The following is a 20,376-nucleotide window of genomic DNA, read 5'->3' as shown; positions in this document are numbered from 1 at the left end:
ACATAGCCACCTACCACTTATACCTTGGATTTGGGGTACGATGAGTTATTTTTATTTCCTTAAAGTCTGAAATTCATTGGGAGAGTGGGATATTATATGGTCCATTTCCAAATGGACTTCCTTTTCATCTGAAACATCTACCAGGGGAAAAGGGGGCCTGGGAGGATTAGTTAAAACTAATGTGTTGAAGATTTTCCAGCAGATTCCAATTTACTGATGAAGTTCCCCGTTCTAGAGAAGATTTATTTTGGTTAAGAAAGGCAGAAAAATCACCATGAGAAAGAAGCTGTTTTTACCTTTCTTAACTGAAATATATCTATTTAAAGAAAAGGTGAATTTAAAGGTGTGAGAGAATGTGGTTTGCTTTGGGGCCTAAGCACTGATTTGTGTTCAGGTTATTTCATTTTCCTTTGTATATTTGCATAATGGTTCAGAGCATTGAGTTTGGTGTCTCCCAAACCTGGGTTGTCACTTAGTGCCACATGACCTTGGGCAGGTGTCTTCCTCTCTCTAAACCTTAGTTTTTCCATCTGTAAGTTGGAGGTGATAGTATGCATTTCATGAAGTTTCTTTTTAGTGTGAATTAAGTAATGTATATAATGGGCATAGCACTGCATATGGCACATGGTTAGGGCTTAATAAATTGTAGTAACTTGTATCGGTTTTTCATTAATTCCATGGTCTTCTTAACTGAATGTCCCGGATTGGTTTTGAGCCTGCCAGAATTCTTAGAAAGGTTACGGTTGAAAGTGTTCCAGGCAGGACCAGTTCCAGGAGTGAAAGGGAATGATTAGTAGTGTTGCACTTTTGTCATTTCTCCTCCAGTATCCTTGCAGTAAGTCCACACATACATGTGGACTTTTTCTTACTTCTGTAGCCTACTCCCCTCTTGCCCGTGCCTCTTTTTTTTTTTTTTTTTTTTGCGGTACGCGGGCCTCTCACTGCTGTGGCCTCTCCCGTTGCGGAGCACAGGCTCCGGACGTGCAGGCTCAGCGGCCATGGCTCACGGGCCCAGCCGCTCCGCGGCATGTGGGATCTTCCCGGACCGGGGCACGAACCCACGTCCCCCGCATCGGCAGGCGGACTCTCAACCACTGCGCCACCAGGGAGGCCCTGCCTGTGCCTCTTTTGAGAAAAACCAATTTGATAAATAACATGGTAAAATAATACTGATTTTATGTCTTAGTCCTCCTCAGTATTTGCATTTTAAAAAGACATCAGTTTTTATTCTGAAGAAATGAATCTTTAATGGTGGAATTTCAGATATTTTGGTCCTTGGGTTTTGGTCCTTGGGTGGCGGGCATATTTTAGGGACAGGATCTCTTTTCCCCTGATTCTCAGATCACTCTTTTGTAAATAACCACCTCTTTTGTATACATGGAACCAAGTCTGCTTCAAGCACCTTGGTTGTTACTGAAGTGCTTTAAATTTGGCTTTATTCCAAATACCATATTTGTGACCCTCTCATAATATCACATACTTATAATAACATGGTATGTGTCACAAAACGTTGCTATTTTATAATAGCAATAATATAAAATATAAATATATTTATATATATAATTATATATATAATATATAATTATATATATAATATATATAATTATATATAATATATATAATATATATTATATATATAATTATATATATATTTATATAAATAAATAATATAAAATATTTTATAATATTTTATAAACATAGACATTATAGTATATTTTTATTCTAGTTGTCAGTTGTTTGCTTTGGAAGGTGTATTGACTACTTATTAACAAGATAATTTAGTAAACTAGTGGCCTAATGTACACACCGGAAAATGACTAACTTAACCTAAGGAATTGTCCTCTGATAAAGACCTGCTGTATTAAAACAAATTGGGAATAATAATGATACCCACTGCACATTTTATCAGTGAGTTAGATTTTTGCAAAGTAAAAGTTTCAAAAATCAAAATAGTTTAATTAGTTTATATGAACAATATAACTACTGTAGTTAATGTGTGTTTTTTCTTTCATTCTAGTTTGCAGTCAGCCATTTCGTACTCCCATCAAGATGAAACTTGCTATACAGCTGTCTTTTGTACTTTGTTCATCTAAAAAGCACTCTTTAAGTCAGAGATTTAAAAGAGAAAAAAGTTATTTCCAAAAATAACTTTGGAAAACTGGTTTTTAAGAACATGATTCTGAATGTACAGTTAAAATAACTTTTTTTTTTCTTAACTGGATAGAACATTGCTGTTTTGATTTTCTCTGTAATTCCTGACAAGGTTTATATTTGAATACACATGCGTATTTTTCCACCAGTTGTAATCTTGGTGTGTGAACTGTGCTATGGCCTCCTCTTCCCTTATCTCACTTATTTCAACAATTGCATCAAGAGCTAAACTCTTAATATGTCATTTCAGACTTTTTGCTATGAGGATTTGTGTTTTTGTAGAAATACATAGTTTGCTTGGCTTTTTAACGTAAGGGGGGTCGTCATAGTGAACAGATGGTTGTTCAAATCTACTTTTTTCAATCAACAGTTGGTCTTAAAGACCTTTCATGTTGGTGCATGTAGATCTACTTTGTTCTTTTTAACTGGCATGTACTATTTCAAAGTTTGGAAGGATCATAGTTTATTGGTTAATTTCCTTCTTTATTGACAATCATGTTTTAAATGCTGCAGTCTCCTTGTACACAGGTGCTGGTGTTTTTCTGGGGAGATGCTAGGAAGGGACATTTCAAAGAAGCCTGCATTTTAGATTGTGTTAAATGCTGCCAAATTACCCCCCAAGACTGGCTGCACTGGTTTACGTTCCTGGCAGCAGTGCACGAAAGTACCACTTTCTCCCAAACCTCTGCTAGTGTGATATTTGAATATATACATTGTTGTCTATCTGGTGGGTGGACAGTGGAGTCCAGTGGGTCTTATTTCCATCAGGAAGCCAGAGTACCTCTTGAGAGGCCTTGCAGTAAGGGAGGTACCCTCAGCCAGCATCTGGACAGTGCCTGAGATGCCTAGTGGCTGGACCGTTTCGTCCACCACTTCTCCCTCCTCTCCCCACAAACTGAGTACAAGAGCCCGTCACACGGGTTGCAAGACAAGCCCCTCCAGTGTAGTCCATCCTCCCTAACAGCCAACTTGTGCTGAATCCCAGTCAGTCTCCCTATAAAAACACCAGCTCATATGCACAAGCAGAGGTGCTTGGAAAGACTAACAGTTTCCATCTCTTGTAGCTGAGTTCTCACTAGAGGATCTCGTCTTGGAGAAAACAGACCAAAAAGCAGGAGAAGACAATTCTGCCTGCTTTCTTGTTGACATAGCGTGGGGGACAGTTATATTTCCACTGCTGTCTCCTTTGTAAGAAAAGCTGAAGATGTGTCCTCTCTCTGTAATAGGCGTGTGTCCAGGTCTGCGAGGTCGTATTGGGCAATAGTTCAGATTCACATAAAAAAGCAGTGATTGACACTCTTCTAAGGACTGGATTCATAGACTGAGCCAGTCGAGATATCAAATAAATTATAGTGTTAGGAAATTCATTGTGAAAAGTTAGCTAATGATCAGATTTCAGCCAAGTCTCCCAACAAAGTCAGCGATTGATTGTGAGGCAGAGGCTGTCACATGTCACTGGAAGGTCCTCTTCTGTATCAGCACAGAGATGGAGGAGGTGAACCTCCTGTTCAGTGGCTGAATCCCAGTGACTGGGAAAAGCTTAGTACATTATTGACAGAGAGAATGTTAATGTCTCCACTAGGGAAGAAAGGTCTCCATATCTTCAGGAGTAATCACTTGATACTGAATTAGTTCTGTTCTGTACTTGATTAATTCTGACTTTAAGTAGGCACTTAAGCCTTTAGAGCTTAAAAGAAATGGAAATTTCAGAAGTCGTTAACACAAAGAATTTTAGTTCTGAGAGAGCAGTTTGAAGCCACTGAGCTCAACCCCCTCACTTTATAGATGTGGAAACTGAGGCCCCAAACATGACTCGCCCAAGGGACTGTCTAGTTTTACAAATGCCGTAGAATCCAGGAGTGTATTACTGCACTGCTAACCGTCCCGACACTCTGGTTTTAGATGTGAGCCTGAACTGGACGGTGTTAGCTTTGCTGATGGATAGGTTTTCCCGCTGGTGGCCCTGGTCAGGCCCTGTGGCGTTTCTGTTAGATGTATCAGGAGCCCTTGATACTGCTGACCGGGAGGTGCTGGAGCTTGCTGGGGTGACTGGTTCATTTTTCACTGTCTCTATCCTGCCTTCATGGAAGGTCATAGGAGGTGGAATTGGGTAATTACTTATCTACTCTGAAAACTCTCCTGTGTGGATCGGCCCAGAATTCAGCCCTCTTGTGCCCCTTTGTGCTTAGTGAACGTGAGGCCTATGGGAAGGATCCACCTGGGAGCCCACCTACACCCTGCTGTCCTTCCTCCAGGTGTGCACTTTGCTGAACTCGTCATCATTATCTTAAATCAGATGAAGGGAAAAGTAACACTTTTATATGAGTAGGGGTCTTCTGTGCCCCTTTCTTCTCCTCAGGCCAATGTAACTTGGGAAAAATAAGACCCCCTTTTTAAAAAAACGTTTATTTATTTATTTATTTGGCCACGTCGGGTCTTAGTTGCGGCACATGGGATCTTCATTGCGGCATTGGGATCGTTCAGTTGTGGCATGCGGGATCTTTAGTTGCAGCATGCGGGATCTGGTTCCCTGACCAGGGACCGAACCTGGGCCCCCTGCCTTGGGAGCATGCAGTCTTAGCCACTGGACCACCAGGGAAATCCCTAAGACCCCTTTTTTTGATATCACTCTTTTTGATATCTTGGTGTCTGGCTGCTCTCAGATGCCCAGATCCTATGGTTCTGTTTCCGACTCTCCTAGCAGAGGCCTGGGGGTCTTGGTAGAAGTCAGCATCCCCCCACGGCCCCTGGCAGCCTCCCTGCTGGCCCAGGAGAGACCATCCCTCCTCTGTGTGCTGCTGTTTCGGAGCTCAGAAGGCTCTGCAACAGGGGGTCGCCTTTGAAGAGGCTGCAGGGTTCTCCCAAGTGTCTCCTACTTTACTTTCTGAAACACCTGATAGGCAGCAAATGGATACCTTTCCCCAGCCCTTCACTCCACCGAATTACATGTTGGGTCCCTGAAATCTCTTTTGCTCGGAAAGTAGATTGAAAAGATGTGGGAGTTGGGACCCCCTGGGTAGCTGCTTTCCTGGATTCATTTTCAAAAGGCAAACCTGCAGCTCAGGTGATGCTTGGGCTTCAAAGCTGTCTTCTTCAGCAAAATCATGGCTTTCTGGAGGGGAGCTTGGGCAGCAACTTTGTGAATATGAAGAAGCGGAGGGCTCATGGCAGAGGGCTCCCTGGGTCGTGTCAGCAGAGTAGCCCGCGTGAGAAATCAAACCGGTAAACCCATCGTAATGTACCGCGGCCTTGTGGTGGACAGTCCCAGGTTCAAGTCCTGAGTACAGAGTCTGGCTCTGACTCTCAGCACTTGTGTGACCTTGGATGTGAATCACCCTCTCTGAGCCTCAATTTTTTTAAATTTGCCAAATGAGGATATTAATGCCCACCTCCCCAAAGGGTTTTTGTGGAGATGATAAGTACAATGCCTGGAACATGATAGGGGCTCAGTGAATGATAGCGATGATTATTAATAATTATGCTAATAAATAATGTGGGCTGAACCTCATTTCACAGGCCTGCTTACCTAAGTCAGCACTTAGCAGCTCCTGCTGGGGCCCGGTAGTCCATCCTTCCTAAGGAGTCCTGTTTCATTGCCCCAGGGTCTGCCAGCCTGCACTCAATAAAGAAAGCAGTTTACTCCTACAGTGCAGGAGCAGAGAGCAGTGCTCCCGGTGGTGGCCTGTTTTCTTTGATTTCCTTTTATCCTTGCTTTCTGTCTTTTATATCACTTTTTATTACTATGAAAACAGTACATGTTTATTAAAGCAAATGAAAACCTGTGATACCTGATAGTCTGTTTTTTCACAAAAGGTTCTAAGGACTTTTTAAATAAATGGATGACCTTGGTTGAGCACTATAAAAAATTTCCCCCTTAACCACCAACCACATTCATTAGCTAATGCTAATGTTGGTGTCTTTTGTTTTTCTCACAATTTTATCTGGTTCAGTGTTACAAATAGCAATATTTCCTAATGAAAATAATTAGAAGTTCATTTTATTCTCTGCTCTGACACGTACAATCCTGGAGCCTCATGGAAGCACTAGAAAACATGAGACTTACTGTTAGCCGAAAATAACCGTCTTATAATGTCAGTTCTTTAAATACCAGTCGCTTTCTGGTTAGCCACAGGACTACATTCTAATTAAGCTCCTGGAAAGCAAGTGGAGGGGAAGCTGATTATCACCTTGAGATTCTCGTACTGGCAGATACTTTGAAAGGCTGTGACACCATTCTAGGGTGGGGATGCAGACCAGGCTGGGACCAGAACCTTCCTCAGCAAGGATGCGTCTTTTCCCTAAATTATGGAAACCTGACATAGTAAAAGTAAAACTCTAGGATCCACCCACTTAATAGCAGTACCTTCTGTATACTGAGTGGTATAGGCAACACTTTAGGAATTTGCTCTGCCCCAAAAGGTGACATCTCTGCAATGTCCAGAAGCCACCGCTTTGAAATGAGGATACCAACAGGAGGTTAGAGCCCGAAGCCTGAGTTCACCTCTTGAGTGAAGTAGTTTAACCGGATGCCTTTCATCAAGAGTAAACTCTTGAGAGAGTAAGCAGTAAACGGAGAGAATAGAACTGTGTCTGGAGGGGTTGGGGGGAGGGGTAAGGTGTCATTTGGCAGAGAGGAGACCAGGGGAGAGGATCAGGGAGCACCGGATACCTAAGAACAGAAAAGAAGTGCACAGAGGTGAGGGAGGCGCAAAGGGTCAGGTAAAAGGGTAACTGAGAAACAATTCACCTTCCTCCTGATTTTGCTTCAGATGGTGCCTGGTGTACCTGTGAAGTACTTACTGCTCCCTTATTATGGAAAGGGAAAAGCAGAGGAAGGAATAGTGTTGACTGAATATATTTTAGCTGTAATGACAACAGCCCTTAACATTATTGTTTTCCATGAACGAATGTCCAGAACTGAGGTGTATAGTGTTCAGTTATTGCCCACAGTCACATCACCAGTAAGAATCTGCTCCCAGGTGTCTCTGATTACAGGTGTCCCTGGTTTTTTCCCTATGAGAACAGAGACTTGTTTTATTCATGGCTGTATTCGCTTCATCTACGATGGTGCTGGGCACAGAGCAGATGCTCAGGATGTATTCCATGAATTAAGTAACCAGTTGACACCACACTGCCTTCTTTAATGCTTGAGAAGAGTGTTAAGACATAAAGAGGACCAGCGGTAGTCAGTGTGTTCCTGGGCACTCAGCTCCCTAAGAGGTCTCTTCCAACACCTTGAATATGAAACAAAGCATGTTCTGAAACTTATGCTTTCAAAATTACGGTGTAATCAAAAGGCTAGGCAGCACATACACTTGACAGTTGATGTAATTTAAATAATGTTTCTGATCCCCAGGAAGCTTGCAGATAACTGTGGAAAGCATTTCCACATGTAAATTTGCCAGTTTTGAGATGAGCTGGTGCCTTCTGAAACGAGCAGATTCCTTGAGCTTGAAGGAGCAGAGGTCGCCATTTGGTACTTGATTTGCCCTTTGCTCTAAGCTTTGAGGGCGGCCAGTAATGCTGCGAGTGCCGGACTTTCGCTCTTGTTTTCAAATTAAGGATTTAATTACAGTCTTCACTGAAGATGAACCAAGTGTGAAAATACCTGATCTACTTGGAATGTGGGATCGAGGAGGAGTGTGTGGGTTGGAATCAGTGCCTGGGCTCTTAACTGCTTTCAACAGTAGCACTAAGGGTGCGATCAATTATGTTGTGGCCAAATGCTGGCCTGTTGGTTAGTCAGAGTCAGTGAAATTTATATTCTTCTTTATCATTTTTTTAAAGCTGAAAGGTTTTTTTCTTAGTAGTTACTCTGATAGACTACAGACTTAAATCTGCAAGACTTCAAAGGTTTGAAAGATATGCGTCTTTGAAATTTGTGGAGACTTGGCTTTGTAGATCAGTACATGGTCATTTTGTATTAATGTTTCAGGTGTGCTTGAGAAGAATGTGGATTGGCTCATTGTTGGGGCCAGAGTTGTATGTCCGTCTGTAGAATCAACCTTATTTATTGTGTTGTCACATCTTCAGTTAGTCAGTCAGTCATCAACCAATCAACAATAATGAAAACAATCTATGCAAAATCTGTCCAATGACACCATATTACCTATTTTTTTTTAAGGTCGCAGTTTTATAAGCTTCTTTTGTTCTGGAGAAAAAAATGTCTGTATACTGTTCAGTCTTCCAGATTCTGTCCTTCTGGTATTTCTGTCAGTGTCCAGAGTGAAGTTACATCCATCCAAGGACTGAGTTTAAGGATAGATTCATGAGGTCACATTAACTTGCCATCACTGAACAGTGATCTCTTTTGCATAAATGAATTTTCCAAACAACTCATAATTCCTCCTGTGATTGCCAAAGTTCTCTGCCTCCCACTCTCTGATGACAGACGTTTACAAAATGGATTCCCTTCTTTCTCGCCTTCAGTATGCTGAACCTTTCTTGAGGGTTCAGGTTCATTGTCATAGAGATCTATTTTTGTACTCTCAGCTCTTCAGAAGTCTCCATAGGTGTTTATTTAGAAAGAAACATCTTGTTAGAGACATGCTTCTGGAAGAATAACTAACTGGCAGTACTGGGATAAATTAAGATGAAGTAGAAAAGACTGGACAGGGCAACCAGATGCTAGCAGATGAGGGTAACCGGAAGGGAGGGAGATGCAGGAGGGCTCTGTGCAGTTCAAGAGAGGGGGACAGGGCAGTGGCTTAGGTTGGGGGGTGGGTCTGAGAGAGCCTGAGCTGCAGGTGATGTGGGCATGCTCAGGACCCAAGAGAGGAGAAGATGGTGGGTTCAGTTCTAAACAGGTGAAGTTCCATTGCAGGAAACTCACCCAGGTGGAGATGTTCAGCCAATATTTCATATACAGAAGTGGTTCTCAGTGAGAAATCGGGGCAAGAGATAGGAATCGTGAAGTCATTTGCAAGGAGGTGATGTTTAAAGCTTATGTGGATGAGAGGACCAAGTGGAGTAGTTTGGAGAGTCTGTGTCTAGGGTTGGTGTTGGGGAAGGATGGTCCAGGGGGGCAGAAAGCCTGGAGGGCAGCTGAGGGGGATGAAGGGGAGAGGACATGTTAGGTGTCAGTGCTTTTGAGCAAAGAGGGAAAGACTGCAACAGGCCATTGGCTTTGGGGACCAGCAGGCTATGGGTGACCTTGAGAAAGCTTTTCTGGGAGTGAAACAGCTACCAGTTTGCCAGGCATAACCCAGTGAGGAGTGGGCAGTGGGCCAGTTCTTCAGTTAAGTTTGGTGATGATAAAACAGAGACTGGGTAGTAGGTCAGGGTTGGGGAAGAGAGGATGCAGTGCAGGAAAGGATTAGTGTAAAAGGATCAAAAGACAAAATCCCACACTTCACACCCCTTAGGATGGCTATTATTAAAAAACAAACAAACAAACAAACAAAAACCCCAGAAAATAACCAGTGTTGCTGAAGATGTGGAGAATCGGAACCTTGTACATTGCTGGTGGGAATGTAAAATGGTGCCCCTGCTGTGGAGAACTGTATGGTGCTTCCTCAAAAACTTAAAAATAGAATTAACATATGATCCAGCAATTCCACGTCTGGGTATACACACAAAAAAAGTGACAAGAGGGACTTGAACAGATATTTGAACACCAGGGTTCATAACCAGCATTGTCCACAAGAGCCAAAAGGCAGACACAACCCATATGTCCACTGATAAATGCCTGAGTAAACAAAATGTGGGCTGTACTTAGAATGAAATGTTATTCAGCCTGAAGAAGGAGTGAAGTTTTGCCACACGCTGCAACATGGATGAACCTTGGAGACATTATGCTAAGTGTAATAAGCCAGTCACAGAAAGACAAATACTGTATGCTTCCACTTACATGAGGTACCTAGAGTAGTCAGATTCATAGAACCAGAAAGTAAAAGGGTGGTTACCGGGGGCCGGGCAGAGGGAATGGGGGCAGTTATTGTTTAATAGGTGCAGAGTTTCAGTTTGGAAAGGTGACAAAGTTCCGGAGATGGTTGGGTAGTTACGGTTGCACAACATCGTGAATATATTTAATACTGCTGAACTGTACACTTCACAGTGGTTAAAATGGTAAATTTTACATGATGTGTATTTTACCACAATAAAAAAAAATTTCCTTAAGCAGAAAACAAAATCCTGAAAGGAGACCAATTTTTTTGACCATTGGGAGGAAGAATTAAATGAAAGTCGTCTTATACTTTGATAAATACCTGCCGGTGTTGGTTTCCTTCATTTAGTTCAGAGCTGAGCTTGGTTGACCAGCACCAGCAGGTCCTGCCCAGAAGCTTCTCGCCCAAAGAGAACATGGGTTGTTCTGAGAAGTCCCTAAAAAAAGGCTACAGTTAAGTTTAGTTTCAGACAGGATGTAGTTGGGGGGAAGAAGGAAAATCTTTTCTTGAAAGCAAACTAAAATACTTGTCAAGACGTGAGGTCTTCTCTCCTGAAACAATTAAAAAATACCATACACCCCTGGAGAGGGGAGGGCACAATCACATTCCCTGAATGCCTTATATCACCCACAGATTAAACCTCTTTAGCACTGAAGTCCTTTCTTGGGATCTAGTTGAACAGAAGGCGTTTTAAACAAATAGAAAAATGTTTTAAGAAAGACATATATGATTTGTTTTTTTAGCAGTTGGGGTCTTATGCAAAGTGTGTAAATACTCTTTAGGAAAAGCATAGTTTGTGCTACTTTCTTGTTTCTCTTCACCCTTAACAGGGACCGTTCCAAAAGAGCGTATTCTTGAGTCTGTAATCTGAACTATCTTACCCACCCATGATGGCTGTGTTGTAATTAGGAGGTAAAACAACCTGTGTGACTGAGTAAGCATGTATTCTCCTGTCTGGAAATGCCTGGAATTTTCTATCCTGATTGATTTCATCTGGTATATGTTATTTAAATGTGTCCTGGTGTTTGCTTCCTTCTTCTGTACCAGAGAAAAATACTAATAATTACTCATTTTAAATTTCCTGTAACCCTAGTTAGAAAGAAAGAGAAGGAAAAGTTGGCATAGTATTAATAGCCAATACTGGTGGAGTTTTGCGTTTGTTTTTTTTTTTTTGAAGAAGGCATCATCTCCTGATAGTAAAGGTAAAATAATTTACTGGACACAGTCTTCTACCCTGCTACTAGCATATCATTTGGGGCACAGTATTTCTTTTCAAATTATAAGCTGCAACTTTTACACAAGTTCTACTTGTGAAATGGCTTGTGAACTTTCTCTTTTATTCATTTCATTGCAAAGTATCTGAATTTTTTTTAACATCTTCATTGGAGTATAATTGCTTTACAATGGTGTGTTAGTTTCTGCTTTATAACAAAGTGAATCAGTTATACATATACATATGTTCCCATATCTCCTCCTTCTTGTGTCTCCCTCCCTCCCACCCTCCCTATCCCACCCCTCTAGGTGGTCACAAAGCAGGAGCTGATCTCCCTGTGCTATGCGGCTGCTTCCCACTAGCTATCTGTTTTACATTTGGTAGTGTATATATGTCCAAGCCACTCTCTCACTTTGTCACAGCTTACCCTTCCCCCTCCCCATATCCTCAAGTCCATGCTCTAGTAGGTCTGTGTCTTTATTCCCGTCCTGCCTCTAGGTTCTTCATAACCTTTTTTTTTTTTTAAGATTCCATATATATGTGTTAGCATACGGTATTTGTTTTTCTCTTTCTGACTTACTTCACTCTGTATGACAGACTCTAGGTCCATCCACCTCACTACCAATAACTCAATTTCATTTCTTTTTATGGCTGAGTAATATTCCATTGTATATATGTGCCACATCTTTATCCATTCATCTGTCGATGGACACTTAGGTTGCTTCCATGAAAGAGTTCCTCAAAGCCATACGGCTGAAGCTGCACATCTTACATATTTTGTTAAGCAGCATGTTTTATCAGAGATGATGTAATTCCACAGTGAAAGGCTGACTGCAGGCTGGTGGATTAGCTGGAAACCGAGCTGATTTCGGGCCCCAGGTGAGAAAGCAGCTGCATTCCCTCTCCTCATGCCTGGCTCTCCTGGCAGTGGTGTTGACTCCAAAACGTTAACCTTTTTTCTTAGTCTTAACAAGAGTCCCATGAAGGTGGAGATTTTCATCACACATTACCCTTTAAGGTTGAAGCATCTGTGATTCTTTCTTCTCAGTGTGAAGGAAACTCTCAGCAAAGCTACTTTAAAAATGTCTCTTGTTGCAAAATATCTGGACAGAGCCAACCTAGTTTCTAGGCTGGCGAATGCCACGGCCTGCTTTGCGGGTTTGATTTCTTTTGTATCTGAGAAAACCGCTTTCCCAGAATCAAATGGGAACTCTCTTCCAGAGGTGACTTGTGGAGCCTCTTGTTAGCCTGGTCTGCCTTGGTTTCTGAGATGATCACACACCTGTTTAAACTCTGTTTTCAAATGCAGTTGCACCTGTGACCACCCAGCCATGGTACCATATGTGGTTTGCGTTGCAGAGTCCCCAAGGCACGTGGTCCTGCGGACTCGTCCAGAGCCAGGCTCTCTGGCTGAGGTCACGCCTCAGGGTGTGTTTGATGTGGCTTTTCTCCTTGTGTCGGTGCCCAGAGTCCTTCCAATAAATACAGACAAAATTAGACAGAGCCTTTGCACTTTAAAATCGTCAAAACTGGTTTTAGACTTGAGACTCTCTTTGCCAGTGTGTGGGTTAGCCTGTTTTGTGGTGGCAGCATGTCTTGTGAAGACCACATTCCATGGGCTTTCTCACTTCCCTATCCATTATTAAGCACCTGCTGGGTACACTGCACTGTGCTAGGTAGTGTACAGTAGATGTTCTTGGCCGAATTTCAGTTTACCAGGTGTTAGTGTTTTATCCAATAGACTTGCTGTTTCTTTCTCGAGGAGGTTCCCCTTGCTCTGCTGGTTCAGCCAAGTCCCTTCCCCTTTGGCCCGGCCTCAGGTAATGTCATGTGTACCTGAAGTCCCGGGAGAAAACACAATATAACAGGCTTGGGTTTCAGTTCGGAATTCATCTTCACTTTTAGCCTTCTGCTGTGTAAAGAAGGACGAATAAAGTAAAAGTCACCTTTCCCTGAACACTGAAATTGAAACTTATCTGAAAACATTCAGGGAGGTTTGAGCTGTGTTGACACTAACTCTTTTTTTTTTCTTTCCCAACCAGTGTTTAATAAAAGCCTTACTAATTTCTTGGTCCTGTCTTAGGCAGTGGAGGACAGACACTAAATCACACTCCTTCCTTAGGGAAGTGCACAGACTCTGGCCAGGGGAGAGGAGTCTTCACGTTTACAAATGATTTTGTCATTTATCATCTCTTCTATCCTCGGAGCAACTTTGTGAAATGCGTCGTTATTACCTCCTTTTACAGTGAAAGAAATTGATGCTCAGAGCTGTTTACTGAGGTGCCACGTCTGACGGCAGAGCTCATGGTCTTTCCACACGTGTTCTCAGGTGGCCACTGTTGGGAGCTTGGCCCGGGAGCAGGACCCCCTCAGCCTCCTGCCCTTGTCCGTACACATATGTGGTGGGAAAATGGTCTGCCTCTTCAGAGAGGAGAAGCTGGACCAGAGATGACAAGCACTCAAGAAAGACTAAGCAGGGCAGGATGGGTATAGATGGGGGCAGCTGAGGGGAGTGATGCTAGGAATAGAGCTCAATTCGGACCACATCCAGTGCTGAGGTGCTGCGTCTGTGGGACACACATGTGGGTGACCAAATGGTACAGCTGTGTACAATGGTAGTGTGGGCTTTTCAGATGCATCGGGCTTAATGGGGCCCCAAAGCTCTGTGTGGAACCATCCTAAGTGCTGTACTGTGTCCCCATTGTACAGCTGAGGAGATAGAGGCATGGAGAGGGTAAGGCACTTGCCCAAGGTCTTCGGATAGTAAGAGAGGGTCTTCTGGCGACACCCATACACCTTGCCCTAGCCCTGCTTTGTCGCCTTGTGACTGAAGGTCAGCTTCTGGTACCCCAGCAAGCCTCATCCCATCAGGGCTCCAGGTACCCAATAGTTGTAGGTTAGGAACAATGAGACCCCTACTTCTTTGGGGACATTGAAGCCTGTACCTAGTACTTCCCAGAGTTTTCAACTTTTAGGACAAACTTAGGCTCAAAAGGAAGATTCTTCCTGCTTTCAAATACTGCTGCCTGAAGGAAGGGTTGGCTTGATCATTGGATAACACTATTTTTGGTCTGGTATGTCCAGAGGTATTCTGCTGCTTCATTTTGATTGGACACCCCTTCTCAAAAAATGAAAAAGCCAGAGCTTATGTAACGAGGGACCCGTTGTCCAAATGAGGACCAGGTCATTTGCCTCCTGGATTTGACACTCTGGCTGTCATGTAGGCCCCAAGTGAAGTAAAATGTGTATCCCTGGTTCCTGGCTCTCTCAAGGCACACTGTGTGTGGCCTGGAGGGAACAGATCTTGTACTAAATACTGATTGGATGCTGGCACCTTCAAAGGCAAGGATCTTCTAACGTGAAGACACTGAAATGGAAGACAAAGGAAGTAAAGAAACTACTATGTACTCAGTGATGATCACAGTGACCTGTTGTTAGCCTCATTTTACAGATGAGGAAACTGGTGTTTAAGTTCATTGCCCGGGTAGTTTAGGGGATTTCTTCAAGGTCGGTGTTGTGGTTATTTCAGTGATGAGGAAAATAGAGCAGAATTAGTTAGTGTGAGGACTTATCTCAGAATGTTGTCATGAAAGTGAAGAAAAGGCCACACTGTGTTTAGGTTTTGTTACTGAGTATATTTTGGTTAAAACACAGTGAATTAGAGGATCTTTGAATCTGTGGATTGTGTGTTTCCAGTGCTGCCTTCATGGATGACACATGTCAGCTGAGCCAGTCATAATGAATTACCCGTCACATACGCACTTGCTCAGTTCAGAAGGAGTGCAAGAAGAAATATCAGTGAGAAAAGGCTCCACAGCTCACGGTGCCACTTTGGGCGTGAGGGAGCACCCAGGAGCATTACCACTGCCAGTAGACAAGAGGGTTCTGGGGAGGTGAGGATTGACGACATGCTCAGGGTGTGAGTCCCTGCCAGGGTAGGGCTGCTGTCACAGGCACATCACTTATTCACGTGCTTGCTTTGAGACTCGAGTAGTTTTGGGGACCCGCCCCCACCCCCCATGGAATAAACAGGGAGTGTGGGATCCCAGCAGCTGCCCTGCCGTGGTGCAGAAGAATCTGTCATGGAGGGTGGGGGTGGGGGGAAGAGGAGGAATGCCTGCACCCGAGGTAATCCTGCCCGCGTCCCAGGTGAGGTGGAAGGCTGAACGGGGGTCCCTTCTCTTTTCCCTTTTTGTGTGCATTCTTCCCTTCGTGTGTCCGTTGAACTCCGTAGGTGGTAAGGTGGTAGGTGGGGTGCGTTATCGCCTCGTTCCTTGGGCAGCAGGGTAGCAGTCTGCAGTTCCAGCAGGGCCAGCCTGTGAGCCCCGGTCCTCACACTGTCTCCCAGGGGCTGCCAAAGGAAGCTTGATAGGCTGCTGTTTGTTTTGAGAATTAAGAAGTTCTAGTGTTATCTTGTGTTGTATCCGTGTTACACATGAAATTTAGAGAGAATGAGGCAGTGTTGATAGTGGTTAAATATGTGCTTTCTGTTATCGGTTCACCTTGTCTGTAAGGTGGCTTTTCCTAGAGCTTGCCAAGGCTGTGGCAGCAGGATCAAGGAGGAAGCACTGTTCACGCGCCTCTTTCCATCCACAGGAGCTCTCCTTTACGATGGCTTGGCCACTTCTCCCTACACTGTGCACAGGGCTGAGCTGGCCCCTCTCAAAACTGCTGTTAGATTTTAGACTGGCAATTAAGGTAATGTTTTCAGGGAAAGCGTAATCCTAACCAGACTCTCTCTCTAGCCACTACGCTTTTGATTACACACAGGTGGAAAAAAACACATTTAATTGTTTCAAAGATTATTATGTTTTTGGTAAATTTATAGTAAATGGGGGCGATTAATAAAGGGCTATTTTATTCTCAGCTTGTGGTTTCTAATTACATCAGTTACAGCTTAGCCTTCCTCTTCACTAGCGTGCAGGCATGGACTGGAAAAGAATGAGCTAATCCTTGATAGATCAGGTGGAATAAAGATCTCCATTCATATCTTTACCTTTTATCCCTTCTTCTGAGTGCCAAGAATTAATGCTGTTTGAAAGTACAAGCTGAACCTGCCAAGCTTTGGACAGCTAAGATAATCCTAGTTATTTTAAATGGTAGTGAGAAGGGTAGCAGTTCTACTCTGGAAAAGAGTCCTATTGTGAAACATCAAATATCTGCTAAGTGGTATTGATTGAACATGATTTTATTTCCAAACACTATGGTTATCATGAAGCGGAAGAATTCATTGTTTAAGACATTTTCATCAGCTTTTCATCAGACTCTTAGGCTTGCAAACTCGAGGAAACCAAAGAGACCTGTCAGTGTCTAGGTGAAGAGTTGCTAACAGTTGAAGAATGCCACTTGCATTTTTTATTTTTAAAATGGTTTCTTAGTGGGAGCTTAATAGTGTTTAACATCTAGAGGAAGAACAATTTTTTCTCAAGCACGAATATCCTGTTTCTCACATCACTGGAAGAGAATTGTACGTTCTGGTCCACCGACTCCTAACAGATCATTCAAGTTAAAAGTCAGGGGTCTTTGCAGTGTCAAAAGATTTAGCAGTTAGATTGGGTTTTGTTTTGCTTTTTAGAGTGGTGGGTTTGGGGGGGGGTGCAGTCTATAATATTTTCCAAAAAGAATATTGGTGGTTAGATGGCATCACTGAAATCATCTTTTTTTCCCCCTCAGCATTGGTAAGAGTGATTATATGTAAGGTTTCTTTGTTTGTTTTAAAATAATAATAAAAGGAAGACCATTTAGCTGCTGTAGACAAATAGGCTAGTAGAGAGAAAACAGATACAGGGTTTGCTGGTTCAAACCAGGGTCAGCCTCAGACGTTTACCCACCTTTCATTGTAACAAGAAAAAAGATCAGATGGGCACTTTTTCCTTTTTTTTTTTTTTTTTTCATTTTCTTGCTTTAAAATCTCTACTTCGGTCTCCAGAAGTCATTTCTTCCATTTCTGTAAATGCTGGGAGCCTAGTGGTGATTACAGGGTAGCATAATCCTGAATTGTCTGTTGCCTGTGAAAGCTTCCTGTCCCCCGTCCCCAAACCCCACCCCCCAGCGCCGGAGCAAAGCACTCACGTCTTCGCTCATGCAAATAGTGGTGTGTTGAGCATCGCCCGGCCAATTATTCTTTCTTTCTTTGGGTTTATTCCCCAGAGTGGAATTACCAGGTCAGAGGGTATGAACAGTTTTACAGTTCTTATTACATGTCACTAGGCTGCTGTCCAGAAAGATTGAACCAATTTCTAGTGCTACCAACAGCGTATCTTTCCCCACAGTCCCGTGGACAGTAGGCATTAGCATTTTTACAGAATAATGAAGAGGAACCTTTTGAGTTGAAATTAGCCCTTCTGCAGGGCTCATTAGAATCAACACGCAAAAAAAAGAGATTTTGGCTTTTTAATTTTTAATTGGTATAAAATGATTTAAAATGATCGGTGGTTATTCTTCCCCCCAGTAAAGTTTAATGAAGCTGCATTTAAATGAAGAGGGTACCTTCATCTTTAAGGATGATAGTAAAATAAATTTTGGACATTAGTCACTAAGATAAACACTAAATCTTTGATGCACTTGGAACTACTTTTATGAGGTGCTACACAAAATGAGTAAAACAGATACTGTCCCTAACTTCAACATTCAGAGACAATGCGAAGCCTTTAACAAAAGTGAAATGAACATGGATTTAAATTTTGAGTGGAGAAACGCTTTAAGAAATACAGGTATTTTGCAAAACAGGTTGAGTTCATTTATCTGGATCTTCTCTGGAGTGCAGTCATGCATTAAGTATGCTTGGAGCCTCCCTAGTCTATGCAGGTGACCCTCCGCACATCTTCACACCCTCAGGTCAGAGGAATATTTTCCAAGAAAGTACCCACAAGGCAAGTGAGAGCAAAAGGGGGGCTCTCCCCAAGTCCTTTCTTTTGCAGAATTCCCACCCCTTCCTTTTTCAGTCACAAGTTGGGCCGAATGGGGGAGGCAGGGTGTTTGTGGCTGGGGTGGGAGCATCCCTAGGTCAGCTGTTAACTGTAGGCAGAAGCTCAGAACATGTCTGGAGAACGCTTTGCCTATTCCTTTATAGCCTCTGCATTAAGTTGACAAGGGTCAGTTATTTTACCTCCTCAAACTAACACAGAGATTAGTGGTTCAGTGGCCAGTGACTAAATGTGACACCCAAGGGTGGGGATGGTGCAGGGGTGAGAACAAGCCAGGAGGTGGGGCTGACCAACGTTGCACTGCCCTTGGCAGCTTCCACAGAGCCTCCTTTGTAAAAACGGGAGAACAATTCTCTCAGTGAATGGTTTGAGGGTTAAATTTACATACTCATTAAAGTAGGTGACATACAAGAAGTAGTAAATGTTCACTCCCTTCTCCATCTCTTCTGTACAGAGAACCTTCTGTCACTGGCTTGAGATGGGGATGAGGGTGGGCAGATTAACTCACAGACTCTGGTTGGCCCTTAGTTGGCTCTCCATATCCTTGTATAGTCACAAGATGTCAGAGCAAAGTCTGCTCTCTGCGTAGATACAACATCCTTGGGCATGTAACACAATTCATAAATTATCTTGGATTTGCAGGGAAATTTAAATCCATATAACAACTCAAATTTAGTAAGAAGCCTTAATGAACAGTGAGAAAATGAAAGCTTCAGGTTTCCTAGGTTCAAATTAGTACTCTTTTTGTTTAACTTAGTAAATCTAAACACATTCTGCCAATATCAAAAGTAAATTGTGGGCTTCCCTGGTGGCGCAGTGGTTGGGAGTCCGCCTGCCGATGTAGGGGATACGGGTTCGTGCCCCGGTCTGGGAAGATCCCACATGCCGCGGAGCGGCTGGGCCCGTGAGCCATGGCCGCTGGGCCTGCGCGTCCGGAGCCTGTGCTCTGCAACGGGAGAGGCCACAGCAGTGAGAGGCCCGCGTACCGGAAAAAAAAAAAAAAAAAAAAGTAAATTGCTTGTCAGGAAATTACCTACACTGTTTTTCAAATTTTTTAACTTATTAAGTTTTCAGAACATTCCTTTCCTAACTGGATATTGAGGTAGCTATCCCAAACTGTCCATCTGTCTGTCTGTCTGTCCATATGTCACATTAGAAGAACGGGGCTTTCTCAGATAATTTGGTCCAGTGGAGTGGTTAAAGATCCGCTTCTTAAATCCCAGCTCTGTTCTTTTATTTCTGTGTTGTTCCACTAGCTGCAGCAAACCTCGAAACCCATAACAAGCGTAAATAGTGTTCTGTTGTAAAAAGGTCTCTTTTCAGCATGGTAATATACCTTATTAAATTCCAAACATAATAAGTATTGATGGCAAACACATCAGGACCCAGTACAGCTTCTACTATGATTTAGTTCTCTACAAATGACCAGCACTCAGCTCCCAATGCATTTTGCTAATTACATCATAGATTTCCCTATTGATGAACACAAGCTGAATTAACACAGGGGCACTAATGTACCCTTTCACCATTATTGTTGTACAAGAAGCTGTGGCAGATGCTGGCAGTTAGTTACACAAACATTAGTATTAACGATTGGCCATTTGGAATTGGTGACAAACTACTGCCCTGCGGAATCCTGAGGCTGAAACCAATCAGGAAGTTAATGAGGAGAGAAATTACCACTGCAGCTTCCCCTTAATTACATTCACACTAGGCAGGAAGGGAGTTCTGGGGGTGGATCTAAACTCAGCTAAGGTTAAGAAGGTCAGAGACCCTTTTGCTTAAATTTTGTATCTACTGTGGCTTGTAAGGTTGCAAAAATTGTTCAACACATTATTACTTTTGCATCCTTCATATTTAATGTCAGATTCCTAGTGGAGTTTTATGTTTATAGGTTTGCTGTTAAAACCGTTACCTGACTTCTGTTTTAGTGTTGTATAATTCAGTTTCTTGTAATTTTTGGATTTTTTTAAGTTTCCTTCCCATTTACTGCTTTTGACTTTTTAAAAGTTAGGTATGCTTTTAAAAAGGTATGTACACCTTCCCCCAAGTGTTTGTTTCCCTCTGTCCAAGAGAACTAACAGGAAAGTTGATAAGCTATCGCTTTCACTTGCTAGCTACTGAGAAACTAGGGTTACCTGTCAAATGATGGAAATACATGGGTGGGGTCTTGCTTGGGGTAATTTGTCAGATGGATCAT

At 42.8% G+C, this 20,376-nt stretch overlaps 1 protein-coding gene across 6 annotated transcripts in view; it reads left to right on the top strand.

The window, feature by feature from the left end:
• Positions 1-20,376, top strand: part of DMRT1 (doublesex and mab-3 related transcription factor 1) — a 117,754-nt gene that overhangs the window by 95,870 nt on the left and 1,508 nt on the right. The gene's annotated exons all lie outside the window — the stretch shown is intronic.

The sequence above is a fragment of the Orcinus orca genome, chromosome 6 (assembly GCF_937001465.1).
Source record: "Orcinus orca chromosome 6, mOrcOrc1.1, whole genome shotgun sequence".
Classification (NCBI taxonomy): Eukaryota; Metazoa; Chordata; class Mammalia; order Artiodactyla; family Delphinidae; genus Orcinus; species Orcinus orca.
This window is presented reverse-complemented; position numbering and strand designations above follow the sequence as displayed.